Genomic DNA, 8809 nt, shown 5'->3' on the forward strand with positions numbered 1-8809 from the left:
ACCGGATCCGTGCGAAGTAAAACTTTCGAAAACATTACGAGTACGAGTTTTATGCTAGTTCTAAATTAGAAGAAGGAATTACCCTTGATGCGAAGCCCTTCGCGTATCCCGCTCTTCCAAGTGATGCCGGATCTCGAGGTTATCAAGTGTACAACCCTCTAGAAGTATCCACACGAACTATTAGGTGGAGAAAACCTAACACAAAGGTGTGCTAGCACCTTGTTAAGGTTCGGCCAAGAGAGGAGAGGGAGAGCAAGAAGAGAGAGCAAGGAAGAAGATGATAGAATAATGCCTTGAATGAAAAATGAATTTCATTCACACACAATAAGTGGCCGACCATCTCTTGGAGTTGTAACCTCCATTCTCTTTAATGTGGCCATTAAAGAGGGGATTTGTAACCTCCATTAGGTGACACACACATGTGCTAACTATGATGATGTGGCACATCATCATTGGCCACTTAATGCCAACTCACAAATGATGTGGCATAAAGTCAAGTCAAACTTAACTCTTTCTCTTCCTCTCAAGTCAAGTCAAACTCGACTTAATCTTTCTCATGGTTGATCTAATCCAACCATTTAATTCAAGCAATTTAATATAATGAATCTAATTCATTTAATTAAATTGATTCAATGAGTCATAATCTAAATTAGACTCATTGAACACATGAATCAACTTGAGTCCAACTCAATTAGCCCAATTAGGATTACTCTTAATCCAATTTGATTCATCACATGAATCTAATCCTCTTTGTTCATCATATGAACCTAATCTCCATCTAATTGTCCTTAATGTGTGACCCTATAGGTTCTTGTAACGTTGGCAATGCCCCTAAACCCATTTAGGAGCATAAGTAATGAGCGGTATCTAGCAACACATCATTACTACCCAAGTTACAAGAATGTTGAGATCCAACATCATCTTGTTACTACTAATTGTGACTCCTCACGATATATGACAAGTGTCCTTCTATCCTAGACATCTAGATTGATCAATGTGAGGCATAGACCGTGTCATCCTCTGACCAATCTAAATCTTGAATTCTAAGTAGACTCACTAAATCAAATGAGCTCAATATCTCATATTGACTCATTTGGGCATGGCCATGCACTTCGTGGTCTCACTCTATCAAGAATATCGATGTCTCTCCCGTCATATAAGAGGGATAGATCCCATCTACATCACTCACATCCCTCTGCATAATTCGTTACATACCCAGTAATCGCCTTTATAGTCCACCCAGTTACGGGTGACGTTTGACGAAACCAAAGTACATAACTCCTTATGTAGGGAACCATGGTGACTTCAGGTCTAAGGACTATTAGTCATACTAATAGTCACATGAGAAAGTATATGACACTCATATAACGATCCAAGATACTTTCTCATGGCGGATCATTCAGTATACATTCTCCAATGCATACCCATGTGTCAACTTGATATCTCTATATCCATGACTTGTGAGATCAAGTCATCGAGTTGACCTACATGCTAGTCTTATTGCATTAACATTGTCCCTGAATGTTAATACTCGACTAGGAAGGATTAAGAGTAGTGTTGCCTATATTATCTCACTATCGGTTCAACTAACCGATTTATATAAGTAAGAATCTTCTACTCAAGGACGCTATTATACTCAGTTTATTTGACACTAATACAAGTAAGTATAATAACCAAAAAGTAAATTCCTTTATTTATATAAGAATATGATACAACAAGTCCATAATACAATCATCAAATGATTGACTCTAGGGCTTTAACTAACAATCTCCCACTAGCACTAGTGCCAATCAGTGTAGGATCTAAGCCCCAATGACCTAGTGTGACCATCATGCTTTCTCTGTGCCAAAGCCTTGGTCAAGGGATCTACGATGTTAGCCTCTGTAGGTACTCTGCAAATCTTCACATCTTCTCTCTCAATAATCTCTCGAATGAGATGGAAGCGCCGTAATATGTATTTGGTCCGCTGGTGTGAGCGAGGTTCCTTCGCCTGTGCTATAGCTCCATTGTTGTCACAATAGAGCTCAATAGGGTCAGTGATACTGAACTGATACTAAGTTCAGTGATGAACTTGCGGATCCAAACCGCCTCCTTTGCTGCCTCTGATGCAGCAATGTACTCGGCCTCTGTTATAGAATCAGCTACTGTGTCCTGCTTCGAACTCTTCCAGCTCACAGCACCACCATTTATGCAAAACACAAACCCTGACTGCGATCGATAATCATCCTGGTCGGTCTGGAAGCTAGCATCACTATAACCCTTTACAGCTAGCTCATCATTGCCTCCATATATCAAGAAATATTCTTTAGTCCTTCTCAAGTACTTAAGAATATTCTTGACCGTTATCCAGTGACTTTCACCTGGATCTGACTGGTATCTGCTCGTTATGCTCAAAGCATACGAGACATCAGGTCGAGTACATAGCATGACGTACATGATAGATCCTATGGCTGAGGCATAAGGGATCTGATCCATACGGTCTCTCTCCTCTCTAGAAGAGGGACCTTGAGTTTTCGAAAGACTCACGCCATGTGACATCGGCAGAAATCCCTTCTTGGAGTTCTGCATGGCAAACCGAAGGAGTACCTTGTCAATGTATGTACTCTGACTTAGTCCAAGCAATCTCTTAGATCTATCTCTATAGATCTGTATCCCTAGAATGCGGGATGCCTCACCTAAGTCCTTCATTGAGAAACAAGTCCCTAGCCAAGTCTTGACAGACTGTAGCAAAGGGATGTCTTTCCTAATGAGCAGTATGTCATCCACATACAATATGAGGAAGACAACTATGTCCCCTACAATTCTTGTAGACACAAGGTTCATCTTCATTCTTGATGAAACTAAACTGTTTGATTGCATCATCGAATCGTAGGTTCCAACTCCGAGAAGTTTGCTTTAGTCCATAAATGGACCTATGCAGCTTGCATACTCTGCCAGTATACTGTGGATCTACAAAACCCTCAGATTGTGTCATGTACACATCCTCGAACAGGTTTCCATTCAGAAATGCGATTTTGACATTCATCTGCCATATCTCATAGTCGTAAGCTGCAATAGTAAGCATGATCCGAATGGACTTAAACATCGCTACTGGAGAAAAGGTTTCATCATAGTCAATACCATGAATTTGCTTGAAACCTTTAGCTACCAAGCAACCCTTATAGATAAGTCCATCCATGTCAGTCTTTCTCTTAAAGATCCACTTACACTCAATTGGTTTTACCCCTTCAGGTGGATCAACCAAAGTCTATACTTGGTTGGTGTACATGGATTCCATCTCGGATCTCATGGCCTCTAGCCATTTCTCGGAATCTGGTCTCATCACAGCTTCTTGATAGGTGGTAGGCTCATCCTCTATGAGCACAACGTCATCATGGTTAGACAAGAGAAATGAATATCTCTCAGGCTGACGACGTACCCTATCAGACTTGCGAAGAGGTATGTCTACTTGAACTGGTTGTTGTTCCTCAACTCTTTGTGGAACAACATCATCCACAACACTTTGTGGTTCCAGTTCAACTTCCATCGAGGCTTCAGTTCTATGGTCCGCATCTTGAACTTCTTCAAGATCGAACGTACTCCCACTAGTCTTTCTAGAAACAAAAGTCCCTTTCTAGAAAGACCCCAATCTTTGCCACAACTACCTTGTGCTGATTGGGAATGTAGAAGTAATATCCCTTCGTTTCCTTGGGATATCCAATAAAGTAGCACTTGTCAGATTTGGGTCCTAACTTGTCTGAGACTTGACGTCGAACGTAAGACTCACAACCCCAAATCCTCATGAAAGACACCTGGGCATCTCTCCCAGTCCATATCCTATATGGTGTCTTTATCACGGCCTTGGATGGAACTCGGTTGAGTATAAAAGCTACCGTGTCTAGAGCATAACCCTAAAGGAATGTCGGAAGATCTGTGTGACTCATCATAGATCGTACCATATCTAATAGGGTACGATTCCTCCTTTTTGATACACCATTCCACTGTGGTGTTCCAGGAGGAGTGAATTGGGATAGGATTCCACACTCAGCTAGATAGTCACGAAACTCATGGCTAAGGTATTCACCATCTCGATCTGATCGAAGTATCTTAATACTCTTGCCAAGCTGGTTCTGTACTTCATTCTTGAATTCTTTGAACTTTTAAAAGGATTCAGACTTATGTGTCATCAATTACACATAACCATATCTACTGAAGTCATCAGTAAATGTGATGAAGTACCTATAACTGCCTCTAGCAACGACATTGAAAGGGCCACATACATCACTATGTATAAGTCCTAACAAATCAGTCGCTCTTTCGCTGTGCCCACTAAAGGGAGTCTTGGTCATCTTGCCTAGTAGGCATGACTCGCACGTCTCATAAGATTCAAAATCAAATGAGTCCAGCAAACCATCCTTATGGAGCTGGGATAAGCGCTTGTCATTTATATGACCTAAGCGACAGTGCCAGAGATATGTTTGGTTCATGTCATTTGACTTGAACCTCTTGGTATTTATGTTATAGATAGGGCTTTCAAGGTCTAGAATGTAGAGTCCGTTCATCAGAGGTGCACTACAATAGAACATATCTATTAAATAAACAGAACAACATTTGTCCTTTATTATAAAAGAGAAACCTTTCTTGTCCAAACAAGAAACTGAAATTATGTTCTTTGTTAAAGCAGACACATAACAACATTCATCTAATTCTAATACAAGCCCAGAAGGCAGAGATAGATGATAAGTTCCTACAGCAACTACAGCAACCCGTGTTCCATTGCCTACTCGTAGGTCCACCTCGCCCTTCACCAATGCCCTTCTATTTCTCAACGTCTGCACATTAGTACAAATGTGAGAAGCACATCCGGTATCTAATACCCATGATGAAAAAATAGATAGATTGACTTCTATAACATATATACCTGAAGTGGAAGTCTCACTTCGCTTCTTCTTAAGATCTTCAAGGTACACCTTGCAGTTCCTCTTCCAATGCCCGGTCTGACCGCAGTGGAAGCAGGTAGCATCCTTGGCGACCCCTCCTTTAGGCTTCAGTGCCTTGCCTTTTCCCTTGGCTTGGGACTTTCCTTTGCCTTTGGGCTTGCCCTTGCCCTTGTGTTTCTGAACCATCAGAACAGAGTGGGGCTTAGCGTTCTTAAGGTTCAGCTCAGCAGTTCTTAACATGCTAAGCAGCTCGGGCAGTGGCTTGTCAATTTCATTCATATTGTAGTTTAGAACAAATTGACTATAGCTATCCGGCAAGGATGCAAGATCAGGTCAGTGGCCAGCTCTTGGCCAAGTGGGAATCCCAACCTCTGTAGGTTTTCTATGTACCCAATCATTTTGAGTACATATGGACCTACGGGAGCCCCATCTGACATCTTGCACTGAAATAGTTTCCTTGAGATCTCAAATCTCTCATGCCACGCTTGTCCTTGATACAGTTGACGAAGATGTTTAACCATATCGTAAGCGCCCATCAACTCGTATTGCTTCTGAAGCTCAGAGTTCATGGTCGTGAGCATTAGACAGGACACATCTAATGCGTCATCTTGATGTTTCTTATAAGCATCTTTGTCAGCTCGCGTGGCATTGGCAGGAGGAGCCTCCGGAATGGACTGCTCCAGAACGTACAGTTTACGTTCCTGGGTGAGAACTATTCTCAAGTTCCTGTACCAGTCCAGGAAATTTGTTTCGTTGAGCTTGTCCTTCTCAAGGATAGAATGCAGGGAGAAAGAGTTCGTATTCGACGTCATGGTTATCTACAACAGAAAAATGCAGAAAGTAAATATCATATTCTTTTAAATCATTTAATTAGGTCTTTAAGTAAATGATGCTCCCACTGAATTCTATAATTCATGTGGGACAAGATCCACATCATACTAACCCTTGAGTTAGCTTTGGCTAATACGCCCAAGATTTAGTATGATCGGTAGGTAACGATTTACCAATTACATCTCTATGCAACTCTTGTTTATAGGATTATTATCCGCAGTTATATTAAAACTTGAGTTAGCTTTGGCTAATACGCCCAAGAATTAATATAAATGTGATTTATGCCCTATCTTTCCAACCATTGGAAGAATGCCTATAGTTGTACTCGATCCAACCGAGTTAACTAGGAATACTCAATCTAATTGAGTTTGTACTCGCCCATGCGTTGATAAGCGGGACCAAGATTGTCCCTCCGTACCCTACCAAGATAATATGTGTTGCTCTGCTTTGGCAGATTCAACAACACATGTGATCGAGGTAGTGATAGGTATCACGGCATGGTAGGTATTAGAGTTGATGCGATTGAGATATAATCTAATTGAGAGGGTGCATCTTATATATGATTTAGATCTAATCTAATCGTTAGACACTAATTAATTACTAATCATGTATCACATACACACAAGTAATTAATTAAATTATCTGTGATTAGTCATGGCCCTACTACGATCTTCTCAAGCCAATGAGAAGATCGGATGGTCAACCTAGGGTCAACAGCTTCTCAAGCTCCTCCCTTTGACCACCTTGTGTTGCTCGCGCTCTCCTCGTAACTCCGTCTCGAGTGGACCTTCCACGGCTCCAATTTTGTACATTACAATTTTGAAACTCGAGTTACATTCGAGTCTAAACTAATTTTACAACAAGAATAAATGGAGAAAGGTATGACGCGCAGGTCGCGTATCAAATATACAGCACACACAACACAAATGACGGCGCACAGGCTCTAATATGAATTACAACATATTTCCAATCAGATTGGGTCTTTTTGGGCCATGACTATCACAAAATAATACATAATTCTAAATTATGTATTTTTTATAATTTTCTATAATTTTTACTACAATTTTTACAATTTTTATGAGTAAAATTCCCGGCGGTTCCGTTTAGCGTGTTTTCGGGCGCAATCGCGGAACGAATCCCCTTGTGGGGTCAGGGGCAGCGCCCCTACCCGCGATCTAACCATCGCGAGTGTTCCTTAGTGATTCTACAGTGCCTTAGCCAGCTGTCCCAAAAAGATTTGGGGCGAAACCTTACCGTTTCGGAAAAATCTTCTCGGTAGTCGAAGCCTACAAGTGTCGAAACACTTGTGCTTCGCTTCTACGAGAAAATTACCCATAAAAACTATAAAATTAGAAAATTTACAGAATATTACAGATTTGCTGCTTTTCATAAAAATACAAAATAAACTCGTACAAGACTTCGCACGTGGCTCTGATACCACTTTTTCGCGTCGTGGAAACCCCGAAACCCCCATGCCACCGGATCCGTGCGAAGTAAAACTTTCGAAAACATTACGAGTACGAGTTTTATGCTAGTTCTAAACTAAAAGAAGGAATTACCCTTGATGCGAAGCCCTTCGCGTATCCCGCTCTTCCAAGTGATGCCGGATCTCGAGGTTGTCAAGTGTACAACCCTCTAGAAGTATCCACACGAACTATTAGGTGGAGAAAACCTAACAAAAAGGTGTGCTAGCACCTTGGTAAGGTTCGGCCAAGAGAGGAGAGGGAGAGCAAGAAGAGAGAGCAAGGAAGAAGATGATAGAATAATGCCTTGAATGAAAAATGAATTTCATTCACACACAATAAGTGGCCGACCACCTCTTGGAGTTGTAACCTCCATTCTCTTTAATGTGGCCATTAAAGAGGGTATTTGTAACCTCCATTAGGTGGCACACACATGTGCTAACTATGATGATGTGGCACATCATCATTGGCCACTTAATGCCAACTCACAAATGATGTTGCATAAAGTCAAGGCAAACTTGACTCTTCCTCTTCCTCTCAAGTCAAGTCAAACTTAACTTAATCTTTCTCATGGTTGATCTAATCCAACCATTTAATTCAAGCCAATTTAATATAATGAATCTAATTCATTTAATTAAATTGATTTAATGAGTCATAATCTAAATTAGACTCATTGAACACATGAATCAACTTGAGTCCAACTCAATTAGCCCAATTAGGATCACTCTTAATCCAATTTGATTCATCACATGAATCTAATCCTCTTTGTTCATCATATGAACCTAATCTCCATCTAATTGTCCTTAGTGTGTGACCCTATAGGTTCTTGTAACGTTGGCAATACCCCTAAACCCATTTAAGAGCATAAGTAATGAGCGGTATTTAGCAACACATCATTACTACCCAAGTTACAAGAATGTCGAGATCCAACATCACCTTGTGACTACTAATTGTGACTCCTCACGATATATGACAAGTGTCCCTCTATCCTAGACATCTAGATTGATCAATGTGAGGCATAGACCGTGTCATCCTCTCACCAATCTAAATCTTGAACTCCAAGTAGACTCACTAAATCAAATGAGCTCAATATCTCATATTGACTCATTTGGGCATGACCATGCAATTCGTGGTCTCACTCTATCAAGAATATCAATGTCTCTCTCGTCATATAGGAGGGATAGATCCCATCTACATCACTCACATCCCTCTGCATAATTCGTTACATACCCAGTAATCGCCTTTATAGTCCACCCAGTTACGGGTGACGTTTGACGAAACCAAAGTACATAACTCCTTATGTAGGGAGCCATGGTGACTTCAGGTCTAAGGACTAGTAGTCATACTAATAGTCACATGAGAAAGTATATGACACTCATATAACGATCCATGATACTTTTTCATGGCGGGTCATTCAGTATACATTCTCCAATGCATACCCATGTGTCAACTTGATATCTCTATATCCATGACTTGTGAGATCAAGTCATCGAGTTGACTTATATGCTAGTCTTATTGCATTAACATTGTCCCTGAATGTTAATACTCGACTTGGAATGATTAAGAGTAGTGTTCCCTATATCATCTCACTATCGG

The sequence above is a fragment of the Zingiber officinale genome, chromosome 7B (assembly GCF_018446385.1).
Source record: "Zingiber officinale cultivar Zhangliang chromosome 7B, Zo_v1.1, whole genome shotgun sequence".
Classification (NCBI taxonomy): Eukaryota; Viridiplantae; Streptophyta; class Magnoliopsida; order Zingiberales; family Zingiberaceae; genus Zingiber; species Zingiber officinale.